Source organism: Nycticebus coucang, chromosome 5 (genome assembly GCF_027406575.1).
Source record: "Nycticebus coucang isolate mNycCou1 chromosome 5, mNycCou1.pri, whole genome shotgun sequence".
In the NCBI taxonomy this organism is placed as follows: Eukaryota; Metazoa; Chordata; class Mammalia; order Primates; family Lorisidae; genus Nycticebus; species Nycticebus coucang.
Window position 1 is genome coordinate 119,102,339 of NC_069784.1, and position 25,436 is coordinate 119,127,774.

Genomic DNA, 25,436 nt, shown 5'->3' on the forward strand with positions numbered 1-25,436 from the left:
CACTTATATTAAAAGGGAATTGCCTGTAAAAGTGAAAGTGAAGGCAATGATAAAATAATGCGAGAATTAAAACTTCAGTATGGAAACTAGAAATTGTGCCACGGTAGTCCATGACATGTGCTGCTTTTGGGCTGTGATTCCACCAAGCTTTTGTGTATTAGCAACTCAATTTCACAGGATGAAGTCTCAGTCATTTTTTTCTACATTTTATTTCAGCAGTCTTATATTCTGTGCTAATACTTAATTTCTGAAGTAGGAATCTCAAACCAGCCAAAGTAAAATCCCGAGACTTCACAAACTTTAGTAAGTAATGAATAAAGGGACTTTTTCACATTCAGAATTCATGTTTATCCAAGTATGATCCAAAGACATATGAGGTCTGACAATTAAGGTTGTAAACTCATCTTTGAAAAAGTGCTACCTACTTCATTGCTGAATATCACTACGGTCACTTTCAAAGTACTCCCCTTGGGAAGCTATGTACTGACACCAAAACAGTCTACCCGTCAAAGCACTTTTTCTAGGATGAGTTCATGAAGTTAACTGTCATACCTCAGATGACAATAGCTCTGATGGTCATTCCAGAAAAAGAGTTCCAAAATTACTTTGAAAGGAGGACTGGGTGCTGGCGTGGGTGCATAGTTTCCCAAGGGGAGTACTTTGAAGATAACCATAGTAATATTTAGCAGTGAAGTATGCAGCACTTTTTCAAGGATGAGTTTGCAAACTTAATTGTCTGATCTCATACAAGGAAAATCAAACTACTTAATCCAAATAGATTTATCAAACATAAGATGCTGTGTATACCAGTATAAAAGACCCCCATAACAATATAACTATAGAACCCATAGATGGTTATTATGTATTTGTTACTTTAAAAAATATATTGTTTTTTCTTTCTGACAGTGATTACCAAGACCCTCATAGGAAGAACTAAAGATTATGTAAGACAAGATAGTTACAATGTGCTGTTGCTGGGTACCACTTCCTGTGAGCATTCACAGTGCTTGAAGGAAGAGTTTGCTTTAATTTCTCTCCCCTTTTCTTCACACCACTGCAGTTGCACAGGACACCCTGTGCACTTTGAGATGTGAATCATTAGAAGCAAGTAGGCCCACTCGGTTCCTCAAAAGACACAAAAGGTGCAAAAATAGCTTCTGCAATTGAAGCAAGAGCCACGTCAGCAACCAGATGAATGTGGGTGGTCAGATAAGATTCTGTTACTGTAAAGGGCACATTATTAACCAAATGCTGGATTTATTTTCTTTTTAAAACTTTGTTCTTCTTGCCTCAATTCAACCAGTTGCCGGCACTTAAAATGGCACCGTACAAACTCTACCATTCTCAAAACGGAAAGCGTCATCAATGCCAAAGACAAACATGTTCTATAAGATAGTTCACTATGTGAACATTTTTAACAAACCAAATATTACCTCTTTTAAAAAATGTAAAGTGCTTCAAAACCCTCCCCCCCCAAGCTGTGCCTTTTAATACTGCAACCTAAGCTAAAATGCTGTCCCTCAAAAAAAAAAAAAAAATCAATCAATCCATCATTGAGCTATCTTGTACTTTGAGCAAAATGTACTGAAGACATAAATGGGCCAAGATTCTAAAGCTATAGCTACTCATAGGGAACAATAACTTGCAGTAGTCAGTAGCTACTTATGTCTGGTAGGTCAGGAACAACACCCCTCCCCCCCAATACAGAAATCATCATTCCTCCCAGCTTCCTACATAGGCAAGACAGAGCACAGGGTGGGGAAACATTCTCAGATCTGTCTCTGCTTTTCCAGTCTTGCTTTCCAGGACTATGGCTCCTGGAAATGGGAAACACTTCTTTTGTGACATGTATGTGTATCTAAAATTTTAGATTATAGAAGATCTCCCTTTTCATACCATAACAGGATTTGAGAATTGGTTCTGTTGCATGGTTTACAATTCATGTTTGGTTTTTCTCTTATGGAACAAAAAAGAAACAGTTGTCAAGTCATACTTAGCATTTACTTTACAGATACTTCCAGATAATTAGTGTGACTTTAAAGCAAAGAACCAAATGACATCAACAGGAAAGATATCAGTGATTTTGCACAAATCATTTTGTTGGTAATTGTAATCAGTAATGGCCTCTAACAGGGAAGTAATTGTTGTCATTATTAAAATGAAAACATGAAGATACCATCTCAGAAATTTTTTTGCATTAATTTTAAGTGAGTTCTTGTGTCCCAGTTTCTCCAACAAAATAAAAGAAAAAAAATCTTTCCTCCAACAGTCTTGAGAATGCGTCTGCTGCCTAGAAATCAACCATACACACAGTATACTATTTTAAAAATGGAATAAAAGAGGAGAGAGACTGATATTTCTTCAACTTTAACTTTTAGGTTATTAGATTCATAAGAAATGATCACACAAGGAAACCTTCATACTTGATAAAACTAACAGGTTTTGAGAAATTGTGCTAACAAATCTTGTTAAATGTCCCCCAGTCATTTAAAATTCATTCCTAAAGGTGAGGTGAAAATTATCTTTCACTTTACTAAATACAGGATGATATTTCTGTTGACCTGTAGGCTATGGAAGGGACTCTTGAAAATAGTTTCCGGGCGGCGCCTGTGGCTCAGTCGGTAAGGCGCCGGCCCCATATGCCAAGGGTGGCAGGTTCAAACCCGGCCCCGGCCAAACTGCAACCAAAAAATAGCCGGGCGTTGTGGCGGGTGCCTGTAGTCCCAGCTACTCGGGAGGCTGAGGCGAGAGAATCGCTTAAGCCTAGGAGTTGGAGGTTGCTGTGAGCTGGGTGAGGCCATGGCATTCTACCGAGGGCCATAAAGTGAGACTCTGTCTCTACAAAAAAAAAAAAAGAAAATAGTTTCCAATTCTCCATCTCCTATTTGTAACAAACATGTGGAAAGTTTGAGTATTACTGTTTCTATTCTAGTGCTTTCTCAACCTTTCTACTCTTAAAAAAGGAAAAATTCCTCGGCATAGATATTTATTCTTGGAGGCTTACAGGTTATTTTCAAGAAGCTAATCAAGGGTTGGGTTGGGCTAACGGTAGACAGATAAATAATTGATAAATAATAGGTAGACATTGAAGACATATCCATTGATGGTTTGATTCCTTTTTCCCATTCTCTACTCTTCCAAATTATTTTAAAACAAATTATGGTTCAGTGGTTTAATCTGACTCTCGGATGCGTGTTCCAAGACCTCTCATGAAAATATAAGTGCCACATCACCCTTGTTTTTTTATGGAGTTAAAAAAAAGCACACTAGATCATGATTTTAGGAAAAGAACTGATAAGATAAACCAGATATACTTCATATGAGAGTTGTCCTAATTAAAAACAATAATTAATTGGATAAACTCTGTGGAAAAATGGCAAGTGGGACCTAGAAACAGCTATGATAGCAATATTTCTTAGTTAAAAGGAGTGTTTTAAGCACAGTATGTTTAAAAGAATAAATACTCCTCTTCACCCACTACAGAAGAGACACTGTAATTATGGGAGAAGGGTGCCGAAAGAGAAATTGATGTTTTAGATATAGTCCATCAATTACACAAGCTTCTTGTAAGGAAGCATCTTTCCCCTCTTACTAAGGGATGTGGGGAAGAAGAATGGAGGAACTTTAAATGGGTCTCTGGTTCCATCCTGGTGTCCAGAGTGGGATGGTAAGTGGAGGTTGGGAGGTGCTAGAGAAGGCAGGTGAAGGCAGGCACAGACTAGGAAACCCCCCGATGCCACCCCCTACACACATACTTTGATCAGCATGATGACTACAAGTGTAGATTTGCAGAAATAGTTTTGGCATGAAAATAAAGATTGGGGTTGCATTAACCTAATTTGCCATTTTGTTTAGGGTTTTGGTTCCAGAAGCTGCCTGTAAAAAAATACCAGAGCTCCCTTTGGACGATTGCTACTTCTCAGCAGGTAGTCAGTCCAAGGGCACAGAAAAGACATAATAAAGCACCGTGCAATTTAAAACTACAGAAAAACAATACCAAAAAAAAAAGCCAGTACACATGCACTATCGATTGTACCCTAGGCCTCCTTTATTAGGTTTCTGAGTATTTTATGGCAGTTACTGAATGCCCACTATGTGCCAGAAAATAGGTTCAGTTTACAAAATACAGAAATGGAAAACACAAGTACTACATTTAAGAGCTCAGAGCTTAAGGGGGGAGACATTTGTGATCAAGAAAGTTCACCAAAGTATTTTTAAATGCTTTGACATAAACACAGTACAAGGGAGACCACCAAGAGGGAATGGTCCATCCGATCTAGAAAGTGAAAAGGGCCCACAACATGGAGCTACGTTTTAGATATGCTAATACACAAATGTACACAGCTCTCAGGGTCAGGTTTAAAGAGAAAGATATTTGTCAAATGAAACAAAAACCAAGACCCTATGGTTCCAGTTTCTCTATGGCTGTATATACTTTCATTATAGTGTGGTAGAATCTTGTTTCATGGGGATGCTTAGAAAATAAGGTGTTCTAGTAAATACAACTGTAGGTGAGGTAAAGACCACAGAGAAAATTATTTTTTGTTTAAACATCTGCTAGTGATTGTTTTCAAAAGTGCTCTAGCCTTTGCCTTGAGTTAATTACAGTCTGCTAAATATAATTTAATCTTTCTGGGGTGATTCAGGATCATACAGTGCTCTCTGCTCACTGTTCTGCATCGTGGCTTTGCTCACCTGGTACTGGTCATGCCAACTCCTCTCCACGTGTGTCCTTAAACACATGTCATGCTTTCTAAGATCAGAGTTATAGCCAAGGTTTGTTTGCTCGATCCCATATTTAGCATCAAATAAGTCATATATCTGAATAATTTGTTTCAGGAGCATATACAGTAGAAACTCTACAGCTGACCACCTCCCTCCATTGACCACCCTCCTTAAGTTGACCTAATTTTCATAGACCAGACATGCACCACGTGCACATTATCAATACAGTAGGTCTAGTTCCTTAAGTTGATCACTTGCTGACCAGTTTGTTATAGTCCCTTTGGAGTTCAACTTACAGAGGTTCTACTGTATACAATTATAAATTTCTATCGCAGTTGAGCTTATTCTAAATCAGACAGAGAGTGTTTTAGAAATCATTGACTCCATAAGGCAACTGACATGAAAAAGGTGAGAACCAGAAAAGTTAAAAGACTTGCTTGGGGACCAACGGCCCATTAGGACAGTTCTGGTCTATAGCTTAGCTCTTCAAACATTCAAGACAATTATTTCTCATCATCCAATACTTCTTTTTCATATTTAAAGTTGATCAATCTTGCCCTACTGCAGAAACCAACTGAATGAGCAAAGGAGTAAAAACATAAAGAATAAATAATCTTGGACATTGAAGGAGCAAAGACGTTTATAATTCATACTTTAATTAGTCAGAGGGACAGAAAAATAACAGCAACCAAGAAAAAATGCCCCACTGAATTGTTTATCAATTTTTAACAACAATTTTAGGTTTTCCCAAATGAGTCAATGGTAGCAAAATTAGATGTCAAACTAAATGAATTAAAATTTATAACCAGTTTTCAGCATAAGCTATTCTGTTACCACGCTTCTTAGGGTCTCAAAATGAAACTTTTGACGTAACTATTTTAAGTAGATTCATGAAATCATTTACCTAAAAGCACTGACAGCTCCTTCATTGACAGTCACTGGTAATTTGGTCCATATTATCAAAATTTCACCAAGGAGGCCTGTCACCATCTTGACAGGCACTACTGTTTCTGCTAAATGATACATGCTGCATTGTTTTTGCAAAAGGGCAGGATGTTTTGTATAATTAAAAGTATTTTTAGTTTTCTCATTTGTGATACTTTTTCCCATTTTTATTTTCTTCCCCTTACCTTTCCATTCTCTCTGTTCTATCCCTGAATGTTACTCTGGTAGGTAAATTACTACTTTTTGCTAAGCCATCTTAATTACTTACTCTTTAAATATTGGGAGGAACAGAGATGAAACCAAAGGTTATTTGACTGCTATACTCTAATGACAAGAAGGACACAATAAAATCAAAACTTGAATTGTTTTCTCAAATTTTGCCTCTTACAGTCCCTTATGTCTTTTTCTTGGTTGCTACAGATACACAAAAGTCAAGTCCTGATTCTTCCTCCACTTTTCCTTTTATTCCTGGTGTGACAAGAGTGGTATAAAGAAAGCCCAATGCTGACTTCTGATTATGTAAACAAAGAGAACAGAGGAATCAAATCATAAAATACGCACTATATGCATAAGTATTCATAAAACAGACTGACCTTGCCTGAAGAAAATCCATCTCTTAGGGAAGAGCCTCCCATATCAATGGAAATAATACCTAAAGCAATGAATTGTGCAGCTGAAAACTACACGCCATATTTCATGCAATAAATGATTCTCAAGTGTGATGAAAAACACTGTCTTCAGTCCCCTACACTGGCTCTACATACAATAACGATCCTTCAAGGAGAAATCAAGGCCAGGTTGGCGACATAGTATACAGCCTAACCTTATGGGCCCTGCCCACCTGTAATTACTAAGCTGCTGTACAATCGGCTCTAGTTCTTCTCTTGACAGTTTTCCCTGACAGTGAGGAAACTGGCCCATGTGCCACTGTAGAGATGCATAACCTCAGAAAACCAAAGAACAAATCTTGATTCAACACTGTCTCTGGATCTATGAGGTACATAGGTAAGCAGATGCTACCTTCCAAGTCTTCAGAATTGGTCATGAGGTTTCTGCGCAGCAAACAACCTGGCCATCAGCTTTTGTCAGAGTTTAAGAAGCCATATGATCAAGAAGGGCTTGAACAACCAGGTCAGCCTCGACAGAGGTAAGTGGTTCGAACTGAAGCCATACTTTACCCAAAGGAAGTCACCAGGTGAGCTATTTATAATGACCTGCCTACCTATTCAGTTACCCCCTTGCCACTTTGATAAACTCTGAATGGCATTCAAATTTTCAGCCTCTTCTTGGAATACATCATTGCCTACAAAGTGTAAGCCTAGAAAAAGGCTCAAGTTTCAAGCAGGTATTTATAAGATCCTACTGGGCAAATTCTGTCAGGCAATCCTAGAGTTCCACCACCCACTGGTCCATTCACTCAGCCAAAGTACATTTTTTCCAAAGCTCATCCACACTAATGTAATGAAATAAAATATTACTGGGATGCAAATTTCATATTCATTTTAGTTTGAATCCAGTGTTACTGTCTCTTTTACAAAAAAAAAAATCCCCACATATATCTAATTTAAATCAATTTCAATGACACTAAGTATGAATTAAGAATAGGATGCATATTTAGAATTCAAGACAAATAAGGTAAGATTCCTGCTTTCAAAGAGTTTCCCATCTAGTAGGTGAGAAAGACATACTGACAACAAATTATAAAAGCAAAAGAGGCTTAAAATGGGACTATGGGTGTACAGAGACAAGAGATTGCTTGAGAATGCTGCATTTAAGAAACACCCTTTGGTATTAAAAGAAGGCTTGGACTTGGCAGGTTGGTGATGCAGCATAAAGGCATTTGAACGTGAACTTATCACTGTGTTGTAGACAAAGAGCAAGGGCTGCTGGAGCTCCAGTCTGTGTGACTTGAACATGAGGCAGACTGTGGTGGTGAATGCTGGGGCAGAGAAGGCCAGTAGGGGACAGAAGGCAAAGGAACTTCAGCTGGTAGGCACTGGGAGCCGCCAGTGGTCCTGAGAAGACAACCATCACAATCACAGAAACATTCAGAAAGCCAAAACTTACACAACCATCTTGCGCCATCCTTTGTCAGGCAAACTTCTGCAAAGGGGTAGCCTGAAAAAGAATCAAGACTGAGAGGAAGTTTGTTTTAAGATGAGGGAAACTTGGAACAAAGGAGGAAAAGATATAAGTTATAAGATAATGGAAGAGACTCTTGGAAAACTGGGAGAGAAAAAGGAGCTCAAAAGTGTAGATTCAGAAAAAGGGATTGAATCTTCTCTCTTTTAGCCTGGAGGGAAGGAAGAAATAATAAAGCAAAATAACCTTCTAGAATAAGAGACAAAAAACTGAGGGGTTCCTTTAAGATGTTCTTACCTTCTCTGAAGGCAAGGTCCGCTGGTGGCAATAGTCATCAAGTGCGTTGAGTAATTATAGCAGCCTTAGGAAGATCCTTGTTTCTTATCAGGCCTTTTTAAAAGAAGTATTTTGCATCAGAACATATGCAAAATTTATCTAAGTTGGAAAACACATATCCCATTCTGAAGTTGATGACTTATAAGCCACTGTCTACGAGGAGTAGATATGACATTAAAAAAAAAAACTTCCGAAAAAGGGAAGAGGCGGAGCAAGATGGCAGCCTAGTAACAGCTTCCTTGCATCTGGGCACCTAGAGTCTGGGGATATAGGACTCCAGGCTTCTCTGGCTGGTGGGATCTGCCTATCATCACCCCTGAGAGGATACAGGGAGTCAGCGAGAGACTTCTGGACCCCAAGAGGAGGACTAAAACAGTGGAAAACCGGCAAGTGGTCGCGTGTGTTCAATCCGTCTAAACCCGCCCGCAACTGTAAGTTCAGTAGCAGCGAGACTGCAAACCAGAAAGGCCTTACCTGTGAACTGTTTCGGTGTCTTTGCACTTGGCACTCAGCTGAACTGCCTTGGGGAGAGCCTGAGCGGGAGTGCGGAGAACTTTGGCCTTTGTTAGGGCCCCAGGATGAGCCGCTGAGCCAGACGGAGCTAATAGTGTTTGGCTCTGGGTCACAGGCAGACATTGTGAGTGATCTGCCCCAGCAAGCTCCGCCCTCAGGGTAGCAGAGCTGGAATTGGGTGGGAGCTGGTAACCCAGCGACCAAGTAGCCTAAGGGCGGGGTCTGAGCTGCCTTGCAGCCCTAATCCTTGGGGTCAGAGGGAGACCAGTTTTGGCACACAGGGTAAGTGGATAGCCACTTCAGCAGTGATTCCTGCGACAAGCACTTCCCTGAGAAAGCTTCTGCTCAGTAAGTGAACAAGTTCAAAGTGCCTTTTAAGTGGGCTGAAGAGAGATTTAGGGTGTCTACCTGCTGGGGTTTGAGAAACTAGCAGCCTCCAGTCGTATCAGAACTGTGATTAACATCTCATACCCCAGAAGACCACGTGTTGCCCAGACAATATTCAATAACATATACATACGGCTTTGTTTTTGGTTGTGTTTTTTTTGGGTTTGGTTGTGTTTTTTTTTGTTTATTTTGATGTTGTTGATTGTTGTTTTGTTTTTTAAGTTCAATCTTTTCCATACAGATCCTTTTTCTTTCTCAATTTTTCTAGTTTAATTATAATTTCCCATTGCTGCCTATTTCAATAATTAGAACTTCATCCTTTGTTAGTGTTTCTACCGCTATTATTTGGTTTTTCCAGCCAATTTTATCCCGTAAAGTTTTCTGTTTGCTTGTTTTGGTTTGATTTATAGCATTTTTGTCTTTCCTCTCTACTTGGTGGAGGTGGGGTACTGTGTCTAATCAGGTTAGCAAAGAGCTGCTGACCTCAAGGGAACCACCCAACTGGGCACCCCCAGAAGGTGGTTTTTTTTTTAAGGTTGTATCAAAGTACCCTACTGTACACCTATATTGCTCTGTCTCCCTCTTTCTGTGCCTCTCTTCTTTTTGTCAATATTCCTTTTACCCACCCCCTCTCCTTTCTCTATTTTTCTTTTTTTTTTTTTCTTATCACTCGGTCCTCCTTTCTTTCATCCCTTTTTTGCTCTTAAACCTTCTCACCCTTCTGGTCCTGTAACCCTTAGTCCACAGGCACGAGAACTTAAAGAGCAAGAGGAAGTGAAAGGAAAATTAGGGCAAGGAAACAGATAAAAGAAATCACCTATGAGGAAGAATCAGCAGAAAACTCCAGGCAACATGAAGAACCAGTCCAGAACAACCCTGCCAAGGGACTATGAGGTAGCTACTGCAGAGGATTCCACCTATACAGAAATGTTAGGAATGACAGAAAGGGAATTTAGAATGCAAACATGTTGAAAACAATGAAAGAAATGATGGAAACAATGAAGGAAACTGCTAATAAAGTGGAAAATAACCAAAAGGAAATCCAAAAACAGAATCAAATCAGAGATGAACGATATGAAGAATATAAAAAGGATATAGCAGAGCTGAAGGAAATGAAACAGTCAATCAGGGAACTTAAAGATGCAATGGAAAGTATCAGCAACAGGTTAGACCATGCAGAAGAAAGAATTTCAGAGGTAGAAGACAAAGTTTTGAGATAACTCAGATAGTAAAAGAGGCAGAAAAGAAGAGAGAGAAAGCAGAACGCTCCCTGTCAGAATTATGGGACTTTATGAAGCGTTCCAACATATGAATTATAGGAATTCCAGAAGGGGAAGAAGAATGCCCCAGAGGAATGGAAGCCATACTAGAGAATATTATAAAAGAAAAATTCCCAAATATCACCAAAGATTCTGACACACTGCTTTCAGAGGGCTATCGGACCCCAGGTCACCTCAACTCTAACCGAGCTTCTCCAAGACACATTGTGATGAACCTGTCCAAAGTCAAGACAAAAGAAAAGATTCTGCAAGCTGCCAGGAGTAAGCGCCAGTTGACCTACAGGGGCAAATCCATCAGATTGACCGCACACTTCTCTAATGAAACTTTCCAAGCAAGAAGACAATGGTCATCTACCTTTAATCTACTTAAACAGAACAATTTCCAGCCCAGAATTCTGTACCCTACTAAGCTAAGCTTCAAAATTGACGGACAACTCAAATCATTTACGGATATACAAACATTGAGAAAATTTGCCACAACAAGACCAGTTCTACAGGAAATACTTCAACCTGTTCTGCACACTGACCACCACAATGGATCAGCAGCAAAGTAAGAACTCAGAAATTAAAGGACAGAACCAAACCTCCACACTGATGCAAAAGATAAAACTAAGCAGTGGACTCTCACAAAATAAGACGAATAGAATACTACCACACTTATCAATTATCTCAATAAATGTTAATGGCTTGAATTCCCCACTGAAGAGACATAGATTGGTGGACTGGATTAAAAAACACAAGCCATCCATTTGCTGTCTGCAAGAAACACATCTGGCTTGAAAAGACAAATGAAAGCTCCGAGTCAAGGGTTGGAACACAATTTTTCAGGCAAATGGAATTCAGAAGAAAAGAGGAGTTGCAATCTTACTTTCAGATACATGTGGATTTAAAGCAACTAAAGTCAAAAAAGACAAAGATGGTCACTTTATATTGGTCAAGGGAAAAATACAACAAGAAGACATTTCAATTCTAAATATCTATGCACCCAATTTAAATGCTCCCAGATTCTTGAAACAGACCTTACTCAGTCTGAGCAATATGATATCTGATATTACCATAATAACAGGGGACCTTAACACTCCTCTTACAGAGCTGGACAGATCCTCTAAACAGAAATTAAACAAGTATATAAGAGACTTAAATGAGACCGTAGAACAACTGTGCTTGGTAGACGCATATAGAACACCCCATCCCAAAGATAAAGAGTATACATTCTTCTCATCACCCCATGGAACATTCTCAAAAATTGATCATATCCTGGGACACAAAACAAATATCCACAGAATCAAAAGAATTGAAATTTTACCTTGTATCTTCTCAGACCATAAGGCACTAAAGGTGGAACTCAACTCTAACAAAAATGCTCGACCCCACCCCAAGGCATGGAAACTAAACAATCTTCTGTTGAATAACAGATGGGTGAAGGAAGAAATAAAACAGGAAATCATTAACTTCCTTGAGCATAACAACAATGAAGACACAAGCTACCAAAACCTGTGGGATACTGCAAAAGCAGTTTTGAGAGGAAAATTCATCGCTTTAGATGCCTACATTTGAAAAACAGAAAGAGAGCACATCAACAATCTCACAAGAGATCTTATGGAATTGGACAAAGAAGAACAAACTAAGCCTAAACTCAGTAGAAGAAAAGAAATATCCAAAATCAAATCAGAGATCAATGAAATTGAAAACAAAAGAATCATTCAGAAAATTAATGAAACAAGGAGTTGGTTTTTTGAAAAAATAAATAAAATAGATAAACCATTGGCCAGACTAATGAGGAATAGAAAAGTAAAATCTCTAGTGACCTCAATCAGAAATGATAAAGGGGAAATAACAACTGATCCCACAGAGATACAAGAGATCATCTCTGAATACTACCAGAAACTCTATGCCCAGAAATTTGACAATGTGAAAGAAATGGATCAATATTTGGAATCACACCCTCTCCCTAGACTCAGCCAGGAAGAAATAGAGCTCCTGAACAGACCAATTTCAAGCACTGAGATCAAAGAAACAATAAAAAAGCTTCCAACTAAAAAATGCCCTGGTCCAGATGGCTTCACTCCAGAATTCTATCAAACCTTCAAGGAAGAGCTTATTCCTGTACTGCAGAAATTATTCCAAAAAATTGAGGAAGAAGGAATCTTCCCCAACACATTCTATGAAGCAAACATCACCCTGATACCAAAACCAGGAAAAGACCCAAACAAAAAGGAGAATTTCAGACCAATCTCACTCATGAACATAGACGCAAAAATTCTCCACAAAATCCTAGCCAATAGATTACAGCTTATCATCAAAAAAGTCATTCATCATGATCAAGTAGGCTTCATCCCAGGGATGCAAGGCTGGTTTAACATACGCAAGTCCATAAACGTTATCCACCATATTAACAGAGGCAAAAATAAAGATCACATGATCCTCTCAATAGATGCAGAAAAAGCATTTGATAAAATCCAGCATCCTTTTCTAATTAGAACACTGAAGAGAATAGGCATAGGTGGCACATTTCTAAAACTGACTGAAGCTATCTATGACAGACCCACAGCCAATATTTTACTGAATGGAGTAAAACTGAAAGCTTTTCCTCTTAGAACTGGAACCAGACAAGGTTGTCCTCTGTCACCTTTACTATTCAACGTAGTGCTGGAAGTTCTAGCCAATGCAATTAGGCAAGACAAGGAAATAAAGGGAATCCAAATGGGAGCAGAGGAGGTCAAACTCTCCCTCTTTGCTGACGACATGATCTTATACTTAGAGAACCCCAAAGACTCAACCACAAGACTCCTAGAAGTCATAAAAAAATACAGTAATGTTTCGGGATATAAAATCAATGTCCCAAGTCAGTAGCCTTTGTGTACACCAATAACAGTCAAGATGAGAAGCTAATTAAGGACACAACTCCCTTCACCGTAGTCTCAAAGAAAATGAAATACCTAGGAATATACCTAACCAAAGAGGTGAAGGACCTCTATAAAGAAAACTATGAAATCCTCAGAAAGGAAATAGCAGAGGATATTAACAAATGGAAGAACATACCATGCTCATGGATGGGAAGAATCAACATTGTTAAAATGTCTATACTTCCCAAAGCAATCTACCTATTCAATGCCATTCCTATCAAAATACCAACATCGTACTTTCAAGATTTGGAAAAAATGATTCTGCGTTTTGTATGGAACCGGAAAAAAACCCATATAGCTAAGGCAGTTCTCTGTAACAAAAATAAAGCTGGGGGCATCAGCATACCAGATTTTAGTCTGTACTACAAAGCCATAGTGCTCAAGACAGCATGGTACTGGCACAAAAACAGAGACATAGACACTTGCAATCGAATTGAAAACCAAGAAATGAAACTAACATCTTACAACCACCTAATCTTTGATAAACCAAAGAAGAACATACCTTGGGGGAAAGACTCCCTATTCAATAAATGCTGTTGGGAGAACTGGATGTCTACATGTAAAAGACTGAAACTGGACCCACACCTTTCCCCACTCACAAAAATTGATTCAAGATGGATAAAGGACTTAAACTTAAGGCATGAAACAATAAAAATCCTCCAAGAAAGCATAGGAAAAACACTGGAAGATACTGGTCTGGGGAAAGACTTCATGAAGAAGTCTGCCATGGCAATTGCAACAACAACAAAAATAAACAAATGGGACTTCATTAAACTGAAAAGCTTCTGTACAGCTAAGGAGACAATAACCAAAGCAAAGAGACAACCTACACAATGGGAAAGGATATTTGCATATTTTCAATCAGACAAAAGCTTGATAACTAGGATCTATAGAGAACTCAAATTAATCCACATGAAAAAAGCCAACAATCCCTTATATCCATGGGCAAGAGACATGAATAGAACTTTCTCTAAAGACGACAGACGAATGGCTAACAAACACATGAAAAAATGTTCATCATCTCTATATATTAGAGAAATGCAAATCAAAACAACCCTGAGATATCATCTAACCCCAGTGAGAATGGCCCACATCACAAAATCTCAAAACTGCAGATGCTGGCGTGGATGTGGAGAGAAGGGAACACTTTTACACTGCTGGTGGGACTGCAAACTAGTACAACCTTTCTGGAAGGAAGTATGGAGAAACCTCAAAGCACTCAAGCTAGACCTCCCATTTGATCCTGCAGTCCCATTACTGGGCATCTACCCAGAAGGAAAGAAATCCTTTTATCATAAGGACACTTGTACTAGACTGTTTATTGCAGCTCAATTTACAATCGCCAAAATGTAGAAACAGCCTAAATGCCCACCAACCCAGGAATGGATTAACAAGCTGTGGTATATGTATACCATGGAATACTATTCAGCCATTAAAAAAAATGGAGATTTTACATCCTTCGCATTAACCTGGATGGACGTGGGAGACATTATTCTTAGTAAAGCATCACAAGAATGGAGAAGCATGAATCCTATGTACTCAATTTTGATGTGAGGATAATTAATGACAATTATGGTTATGGGGGGGGAAACAGAAAGAGGGAAGGAGGGAGGTGGGCGGGGCCTTGGTGTGTGTCACACTTTATGGGGGCAAGACATGATTGCAAGAGGGACTTTACCTAACAATTGCAATCAGTGTAACCTGGCTTATTGTACCCTCAATGAATCCCCAACAATAAAAAAAAAAAAAACTTCCATATGTTTCTCAAGATTCCATATGACCACCTGGAGTGGCATATCGCCACGTCAGGCTGTGTTTCATTGCCACGGGCATTTCGAAACTATTTATCGATGATCTGATTCATTTGTTACAGTGTCATTAGTGACTGAGGTGATTTTTACCATGTAGTTATCAATAATTTAGAGAGGAAATCGATGATAATTCTGTGCCTTATTTTTTCCCCCAACTAAATGAGCACCAAAATATGCACTGTCTGATAGGGACAAGGCGAGGTACCTATCCTCCCGTATTTAGCAATTAAAAAGAAGCTCTGTGGTTATAATTCTAAATGTCTACTTAAAATGAAGAGGCACGGGAGAAAGATAAATCTTGTTTTGAAATCAGGAAGAATTTCCTTTTCACTTTATAGGCGCTGCATGTTAAGTCCTCTTTGTGTTCCCCGCTGGCTAGGTTGATAGAAAGCTGAGATCTAAATTTGCAGCCTTCCTCTAGGACGTATGGAGGCCCCCTAAGCACGTGTCTTGGTCACTGACATCATTTCTAGCTTCAAGTACTATTTCTGCCTTAGTTTCTCATCACCTCATACTGACAATTAATAATATGTACCCACATACATTTCAGTAATGGGGACTATTAAAAAAGACATAATAAATGTAGCTAGGAATTTTTTCCCAAACTGAAACTATTTGTATATTTCAATACTGTTTGGGCAGTATAACTGTGAGGACTAATTGGTTCCAGATATAAAAAGCAATGGAAACTCTATGAACATGGGCCTTTTCCTTCAGCCTTCAAGGTTATTGGTTCCAGGAGAAGAAAAGGTTTCATGAATACAACAGAAAAGGTACCTGTAACACAATTCAATAGAAATACTCATTTTTTTTCTTAAAGAATTGCATATGAATAATATGGAAATGATATAGTCAAATTATATTATCTTTGAGCCATGGTCAAATTTCCAGCTACTGTCAAAGCTCAGCAGCAGACGGGGTAAATGCATCTGACATGTTCTTGGACGTGGATAATTTACACTGGCAGATACTTACTGCACATGAACCCTGCGCAGTGTACTGAAGGGGCTGGATCAAGATTTTGCATTTGTTGACCGTCCACGGGGTTATGAAACCAGATTTAGAAACATGAACTTTAATAAGTTTTGAATCCACGTGTTCAGGAAGCATTATAAGTCTCAAACTAACTTCTATTTTTAAGGTAAAGCATCAATTATCCCAAGTACTACTAAAATTTTAGACAATGAATTAAGGAGTCTGAAACCATTTTCACGGTCATTTTGATTAACCAGTTATAGGTGATTTAATTCCATCATTCTTTTCAAATACATCTTAACACTGGAGAGTGTTTGGAATTCCTAATTTGCATTTCAGTCAACATTGACCAATATCTAATGTGGGCATATTGACTTAATTTCTATCTTTTCACACCCATGTAAACAATTTGTAGAACAAAATTTCAACAACACAATCAGACGTTATTCACCCTGAAAGAATTATAATAAATTAAAAAGTGCAAATGGTCTCAATTCACACATTTAGTGACTGCTCATTTCTTGATAGCATTTGGAACCTCTCTTTTATCCGTTCTCATATGTCATTAAAAGGAAAAGAATGTGCTTAAAAACCCCACCTGATTAAGAATTCCTTGTTAGCACAGATTCTCATCAAAACAAACAAAAGCAGAGAAAAATAAGCAAAAACAAATGAACAAGTAAAAACACAGAGAAGATTATAAAATTAAGTATTTCCTCAGGTTTGCTCTGGTTTCACTGAGAACTTAAGATAAGGTGCCAGAATTCATTTTATTGCAGCATCTGCACTGTGATTTTTACATGGGTGTAACTTATTTGAACAAACAGCAATAGGAGGGCCATGGAATCACCAGTGGAGAATAGTTTGGACTATAGTTAATTTTATGCAGTTGTAACATAATACTGCATCTTTACCTTTGTTTACGTTTTTCACCATTGCAAATGGCACCGAGAACAGTTATGTGCATAAGTTTTGGTACATTTTAACTCTTAGTAATTGATTTCTGTATATTTCATTGTAGTAGGTGATAAAATAGGCCAGTAATTCGCATGTATTTTATGCACTCATGACCTTTATAACTTTTTCATAACTTTTGTTCTATTCCTAAACTATGTGTTTCATCTGTGGATTTTTCAAATAGTTGAAAATCTCCAAAAAATTTTCTAATATATTTACCAGAAAACATTCACATGCAAGTGGACCCACACAGACCAAATCCGTGTCTTTCAAAGGTAAACAATATTTGATGCTTAATCGATGTTAACCAAACGTTCTATACACATCAGTCAACAAACCTGTTGACTGATTTTATTCATTATATGGAAATCACTTTAGCATTGGCCTAATACTTAAAAGTCGTAGGTGGACTTTTTTTTACTTTTAGTTTTTTAGGAATTAATTAAACTTCATCTATACAAGTGAATCCAAAATGAATTAAAATACTGAACTCTAAATTGCTTCATAACACTAACCTACGTGTAACAAAGGAAATAGTTGTAAGTCATCAAAAGTAACAGTCTAAAATACTTTCCTCAAGGACTTTAAGCTAACATGGGCACAAATCATTCGGATAATGAGTAGAGATGATATCACCCTAAACTATAAACAAAATTCATCTCGCCCTTTTAGTCCTCAGAGTCCATGGTGTACTTCTGTGCTTAGTGTGCCAAACAGCAGACACTGTCATTTCCCTTTATCCGTAGTTTTACTTTCCGCTCTTTCCATAGTTTCCACTATCCTCCTGCTTTAGCCTCCCAAGTAATTGGGATTACAGGTATAGGCCTCTGTGCCCAGCTGATTTTTTTAAATTTTTTGTAGAGATGGGGTCTCACAATATTGCCCAGGCTGGTCTCAAACTTCTGGCCAAGTGATCCTCTCACCTCAGGCTCCCAAAGTGCTGGGATTACAGGTGTGAGTCAGACACAGGCCACTGTGCCTAATTTATATGTTAAACTTTATCATAGGTATGTCTTTATAAGAAAAAACATACTATATATAGGAATCAGTACTATCCATACTTTCAGGTACCTACTGGGAGTCTCAGAATGCATCCCCATGAGTAAGTGGGGACTACTGTACTCATCTGTCTGGAAAACTATTCCCTTTGCCACTAGCACAGCACCTTCATGTCAAGGACGGGCATTATATGTAATTCTGACTTGGGATTCTAGCTAGTGCCCATCAAACATAAAGGAAGATTTTCATCCTGAAAACCCATGAGAAATTCTCTGTCCCTTTGGTTTGTGTGGTGGGAAGAAAGGAAGTCAAAATCCTTTTATTTATTTGTTTTATTTATTTATTTATTTATTTATTTAAGAGTCTCACCCTGCTGCCCCAGGTTAAAATGCCTAGATCACAGCAACCTCAGATTCCTAGGTGCAAGTGATCCTCCTGCCTCAGCTTCCCGAGTAGCTGGGACTCAGGTGCCACCCTAATGCCCAGCTAATTAGGAATTTCTTTTGTCATTGTTACTCTGTGGAAGGAGACAACCTGATGGCACATCTGACACTGGGAAGGGGCAGGGTCAAAGGACCTCTACGAAAGAAACCAGATCTTAAAGGCTTCATCAGTCTCTGGATCAATCTTTGGCTGAAAGCGTACTGCCTGGTTCATGGTGAATTATCAACCAATAGTATTTCCACTTTTGTTTTAGATAGTCTGGGTCAAGTTCCCCGTTCCTTGCTGTCAACTGTATTATACAAATGTTATGATTACAACACCTTGGATAAAACAGAGCTAGTCGGTTGGTGTTTCCCTTTTCCTAGATCTACAGGCATGCCATGAATGGCATGGAGCCAAGAAATTGCAAGGTTGTACAATCCTGCACCTGGACTGAAATTTTCTTCCCCTCTCTATCAGGAGGAGAAGCGATTTTGCTCCTGACTGCTCAGGGAGAAGGGTCACCCCGTGATATCAGGGTTGGATGGTTAAGTACACGTACTCTGGAGTTAAGAAAAAACTGATCTCAATGCTAATGCACCGTTCCCAGCTATGAGATCCAGATTAAATTACTAACTCTCCTAACATCAGTTTCCTTATTGTAAAAGAAGATAATAATAGTTCTTATGCCAGAAGTTTGTAGTAAATGAGATATCACACGTAAATCATTCAGGACAATACCTGGCACTTGTAAACGTCACCAAGTGTTAGCACCCTTACTTATATACTAGCAGGGTTAAATTTTCCAGCAGCCATAAAATGGGCAAACATTATATTTACTAAAGTAGGTATCTGAATTTTATTATTTGAGTTGTAAGAATAACAAGTATATCTAATTAGTTAAAATGGTTGCTTGATTTTGCATGTGAATTATCCCCTGTACCTGTAGAGTTTTGTCTCAATACAAGTATAACTTAAAGCATGAAATACTGAAAAGGCAAACTGTTCTTACTATTATTTCATGAGGTAAAAACTACTAAACAGAATATCAATGTTGTAAGAATTTCTGTTTTGGGGTTTGTTTTTGTTTTATGTCAGAATGAATAGCCATAAAAATGAAACTCATCTTCTGGCTTGTGAGCTGGAAAGTGTCATTCTTGTCTTACACTTAGGCATCAGGACCCCAGCACTGGTACCAAGGTACCACCTGGTTATCCCTAAAGGATGGGGATATGAAACTTTTTAGGGAGAGCCGTTCCTCTGACAGGGGCTGTGCCACTATGAGAAGGGGAAAGAGGGCATTAGTCATCATCTTCTCTGGGAAGAACTGAATAGTCATCCTGTTATTCCTTGTTTCAATAATGACTAAAGATTAGTGAATTTCTGGTTATCAGTGGCCACCTTCAATGCCAACAAATTATTTGAAAAATAAACACCTGCTGAAAGCATTACCACCACCACCTCCAAACAGTATTGAAGTCCCAAACATTCCAGAATTCTGTCAACTAACTCCTATAATGTAACCTGAAACTGTAATTAAAGTTCAGGGTTGGTAGAACAGCAAACTAGTGACATCGAAAAGTAGGAAAGCCTCTGGCTAAGCTCCAGCTAGTCAGCAAGGACAGTCCCTCTGCAGTGGAGCAAGGAATGCTACCTCGGCACCAGCCCCCTGACCGGGACCCAGCATCACTGATGAGTTTGAAATTTTCCTCCCTCACATGGGTGTGAAAATCCACCTATCACTTAGAGCCGCTGAATGACAGATTCCTCTCAAAGCAGGGTCAGATTGCTAAAGGCTATTTTTTCCCAGGATGTTGAAAACCTTATTTTTGCCCAAGAACTTTCCCAAGGAATTAGATTAAGCAGCAAATATTTTCCCTTTACTTCAGACTTAGTGTCTGGGCTACAGCACAGCTGGGTGGCAGCAAAAAACACTGAAAATGTTGGCATTTGACTGGGGTGAAAAAAACTGTCTTAATCTTTCACCAGTATCTGAGGAATTAAACTAGGAAGAGAGCCTCCCACATTGCACTGCCGAAGTGTGTCTCTATTAATGCAATTTTTTGATACTTACCAACATTCAATTAACATCCGTGATATGATCAGTCATTGTTAACACTTATTAAGCACCTCTGCCTCTATATGTGAAGTGCAGAAATCAAGTTTAATAAGATGGGACTCTAACTGCCAGATGGCATCTTCACTGGATATATGCTCTGCTGTGAAACAGTGGATTCTTTCCCAAGGGAATCACCTGAAGTTTCTAAGTCTTTGGTCTTCATTTTTATATATGCCCAATATGCTCAGAAATAAAAAATGTACAACTAACATAAGTAAATCTGTATATGAAAATGCATAAAATAATACATTTTTACTTAAGAGTAATAATACCTTTTTATTGAGAATGACTTAATTCTGTTAGGAAAGATCAAAATTTAAAATCAGAAGATTAAAATCTAAGAAATAGTTTTTTTTAATATTCAGAGAGATGGTAAGCACAAGAAATGGGGAGACTTTGGGAAATGTAGGAGGAATCTCTCAAAATGCACAAAAAGTATTTATGTCTATGGAAATCATTCAAAGAACTAGTTCTGTTTTCTAAAAACTGAACATATCCTTCTGTTCCGATATTGAGTGCTTCTCCCTGGGCTAATCCAAATGTCTCAGAACAAGTTGTATCCTATACCAGACACAGAAGCTTCATAATTTTATCTTTTATTGTTCCCTGATGTTAATGAGTATATAATGGCATTGCTTAGTAAATATGTTACATAACAAAAATTAGGTAGAAACCTCTACATTTTCTCTAGCCTGAATATTACAAGAGTCATCCCACTGGGAGGCCTGAAGATTACAATGCACTCAGAGCCTGCACTGCAAAGATGCCAGTAACGACACACTTGAAAATACTTAAAATTTCACTTGAAAAGGTTAGGTAAGGGCAAAGGTCACTGCCAGGGTCAGTATTCTAAACTGATTCTCTTTTACTCCAGAACTCCTAAAATTTCCTCGACACAGCACCTCTTGGTTAACACAGTAGTTCAGTTCTCCTGATTACACACCCTTGGATGAGGCATTCGCACTCAGCCTTGGTTTTTCCATCTATAAAATGGACACAATAATTACTGCCCTGGTACTTTCCCTGGTTGTTGCAAGAACTAAATGAATTTCTACATACGAAAAGAACATTAAAAATCACTAGATTATCTAGGATAGGAATGTGAAGTCCATGGCCCTTCTCAGTCACAGTTTTATAGAAGTCCCCATCATAGGTTTTCTGTGTCATGACTTAGTTCTAACATGGAGTTTTGATCTTTCGAAGATCTGGGGACTCTTCGGATTTATTCCTATTATCTTTAAGTCTTAAGTCTATAGACTTCTCAAAGCTTGCCGTAAGTCCTCATCTCTGATTCTACAAAACGGGCATCTATTAATGGTTCTACCACACTGTCCCATATTTCTAGAAGCTAGGCTTCTGTCTACATTTGCTAATGTACTACGAGCTGCCATACCAAAAAAAAAAATCCAAAATGTGTAAGGGCTCATTCACAGCAGCAGTCAAAAATGTGTCTTGATAGATGAAGGACTCCACTTTGAGGGGAATTAAAAGAATCAGTCTCCTTCGAACTCATGGCTTTACCAATTGCACCAAGGATTCCAGGACTACCATGGTGATGTGCCTCAAGCTGGCAAAACAGAGGCTCCCCAGAAGAGAAGGGTTTTAGGACTCAGGTCATGAAGTAGCACACGGGACTTCCCCACACACTCTGCTCTCCAGAACTCAGCCACTGGCTAACCTGACTGCAGCAGAGCCTGGGAAATGCAGGCCCTCTATGAGCCCAGGAAGGGCAGGACACTGCCCCTGGTGACAGCTAGCCAGTGTCTGCCACACTCACACGAGACACTTGAAAGATGTTTCCAGATGTATGAATGGACCGACTAGTACATCTGAGTCCTGGTCATGAAGTAATAAAAGGGGACAAAATAAAAATATAATAAAAATACTGTATGTAAATCATACTCACACATTTAATTCACTTTGTTTCACAAATCACTGCTTGTCTTCCTAATATACTCAGACCCAGTTTTAAGGATGAAAATAACATTGGCAAAAGAAAAAAATAAAAGCATTATCAGAAAAGCTTCAAGTTTCTTTTTTTATTATTATTAAATCATAGCTGTGTACATTAATGCGATCATGGGGCACCATCCACTGGTTTTATAGACTGTTTGACACATTTTCATCAAGCTTCAAGTTTCTAAGGAGAACCACCACCTACGAGACTATCACAGAGGGGGCAAATCAAGACCAGAGACAGAATCAACTAGCCATACATAAGGAAAAGATGGAGAACGTGACAGACTCTACTTGCAATGAACTTCAGAATTTTACATTTTTATAATACTAAGAGGTAGAGTCTTGTCATGTTGTAGCGAAGCCAGACTTTACATCATAAAACACTGATTTTGATGCTTTAGCATTTCAGTTGTTTCCAAATCAATTGAGTTTAAAGACATCAAATGAATAGATCAAAAAGACATTTCAAATTTTTGTTTTAAATAGTAACTAAGTATACCAAGAATCAATGTGTGGCCTTTTAAAGGCTTCATATAAAACTTTATAGTATGTAAAGTTCTTTTAAAATGTCTACATCTGATCAGGTCAAGATTGCCAGGGCATTTAGTTTTTGCTAAAAGAAATCTACCAAATGTAAGTTAAACTCCCGCTGGGAACTCGGTGCATGTGCTGAGATTTCATCATCACCTGCAGGTTTCCATCGATAAAATGCTCCAACCCAGAGGATCTCTACCTGGGTGGAATTTGCTTCACCACATCAGCTCTCAAAATGGGGTTATTTCTGCTATTTTTCTGACTATATTTTAAAAGAGAAATGACATAGGTTTCGCAGATGCTGGTGAAATAATTACAGTTGCATAGGCAAGGCATATAATTAGTTGAAGAAGAGGGTTAAAAAAAGACTTCACCTACACTATGTGGGTATGAAGACTCAGGATTAACTGTGAAGCAACTGCTGTATCTTTCACAGCTATAACCAACATTGAGGCCTCCCAGACCTCCACTGTATATATAAACACACACACACACACGTAACTCAGGACACAAAGAGAAGACATCCTCCCTAAACTCAAGGGAGCGCAGATGCTCACACTGAAGATAAACTCACTAGTTACCTTCACTATAAGCACGTGCAGCAAAGATCAGGGAGGCGCAAAAACGGGACAGAACGATGAAGCAATTCCCTCCTTCCTAGTTCAAGGATCACAATACATTCCGGTGACGTAGACAGGTGACCTTGGTGACCTCTCTTCTTTGGCCTGGCTGCTCCTTCTTGCAGCCCTGACTCCTGAGGGGCTGGAGGGCAAAAAATTACCCGGAACAAACCAAAATTTTTTCATTTTCATATGAATCTGTTGAACTTCGGTGGGTTTCAACTTCTAAGCTGAAAGAGCCCACAAGCATGAACATTGAAAGCTACTTTTACCGATTTTCACAATCTCCTTTAATTATTTTAAGAAGTTTGCAGCAAGTTCACAACAATACAGGGCAGTGAACTTCAGTTCAGACTTCAGTAGCACACGGAGGGACAACTGCCTGATAACTTTTATCAACATGTATAAGCTCCGGTGGGAGGAACTGGCTCACAGGTTAAACAATTGCACCTTTGTGATGAAGCGTTCAAAGGACTTGTGAATAATTATAATTGAATACAGCACATGACTGTGGCCCAGCTAAGCACACTCTATTTCAGAAAAAATCATACCAGCACTGAAGCAGATCCACTGTCCCTCAAAGGCAGTGGGTGGGAGGTGGTTTGGATGGTAGGGACAATCAGTGGTTCACACTGTCCTGATCTAGCTGATGCTAGGAAAACTTTTAGGACTCCAAAAAGTTCACAACTCTAGTCCCTTGTAGGGACAGGCAGGGAATGAAAATGTGTAGAGTGGAGTGGCTTGACAAAGACAAGGGCAGGGGGTTAGTGTCTGAGAGCCAACTCAACTGAAGACTCGTATGAATCAAAATGAAGATAAAACTTTGCTGGCAAAACATATAGACAGTTAGGGATCCTGAGTTATGACCTCTGCCTGGAGGAACGAATGGCATGTTGCTCTCAGCTGACCTCTGCCTAAGTCTGAAGCAAAAGTAAGAAGCTAAAACTTGTCCTGTGACACATGGTGGAGTACAGGTACTCTAGTGAAATGGGAGCTATAGTCATAAGAGATGGGCAGTGACAGCAGGGCAAGGCTGACATCCTTTTAGGAAATCACGGGGGCCTAATAAGGGCACGTGCTGATTACAAGACCTTTCCACCTCAGCCTAGAGGAAAGCTGAAGGAATTCTCATGGGAAAAGTGCTAGGTAATTCATCTAAATAGACTTTAAAAAGATGAATGGAGAACATTAGTCCTTTAAAATGCACTACACAGACCGTGGCCAACAATATTTTCAACCTTGTTGAATATAATAAATAAATAACAAAGACAAAAAAAACCCCACATAATCAATGAAATCCCTTAACACTGCAACAACAGAATGCTGCTTTATGTAATGCTGGATGGAGAGGTACAGTTCAAGGTGAACTACAGACAAAATGTGCACTAGGTAAAGGAAGGAGGAGATGGGCTGTACGCAGAGGAGTAAGCACGGGGCTGGCAGGCCCAGCGGAGGTTCTTAGGGACACGGAACACGGCCACTTCTAGCCAGCCTGTGCACTGAAGGGAACAGCTTGTGCTCCCTGTGGAGGGAAAGTAACAGCAATAACATTTGCTTCTCAAGGGGCTCCCCAACTCCTCCCCGCCCTGAAATTCCATAAAATGACAGCCAGCCTCAGAAGGCATAATGGTAAGATGCCAGATGCCTGCCTCTCTCTCTCTCTCTCTCTCTCTCTCTCTCTCTCTCTCTCTCTCTCTCTCTCTCTCTCTCTCTCTCTCTCTTCCTTCCTTCCTCTCTCTCTCTCCCCCCACTCGGGGTAGCTGAGAGAGGTAAGGACAGAAGCAAAGGGCTCCTGCCTTCACTTGCTCTTCTGCAGGGCTTACCAACTAAAGCAGAGTTTTATAGGAAAAAAGAAAGCATCCACT

At 39.1% G+C, this 25,436-nt stretch overlaps 1 protein-coding gene across 11 annotated transcripts in view; it reads right to left on the reverse strand.

Annotated features, from left to right (window-relative positions):
- HIVEP2 (HIVEP zinc finger 2) overlaps window positions 1-25,436 on the reverse strand; it is a 191,872-nt gene that overhangs the window by 31,228 nt on the left and 135,208 nt on the right. The window contains exon 4 of one of the 11 annotated variants that reach the window (XM_053591224.1): window positions 8,050-8,142. The exons of the other annotated variants lie outside the window; for them this stretch is intronic. The gene's annotated coding sequence lies outside the window, so the exon portion shown is untranslated. The remainder of the gene's footprint in view (window positions 1-8,049; window positions 8,143-25,436) is intronic. 11 annotated transcript variants of the gene reach the window in all.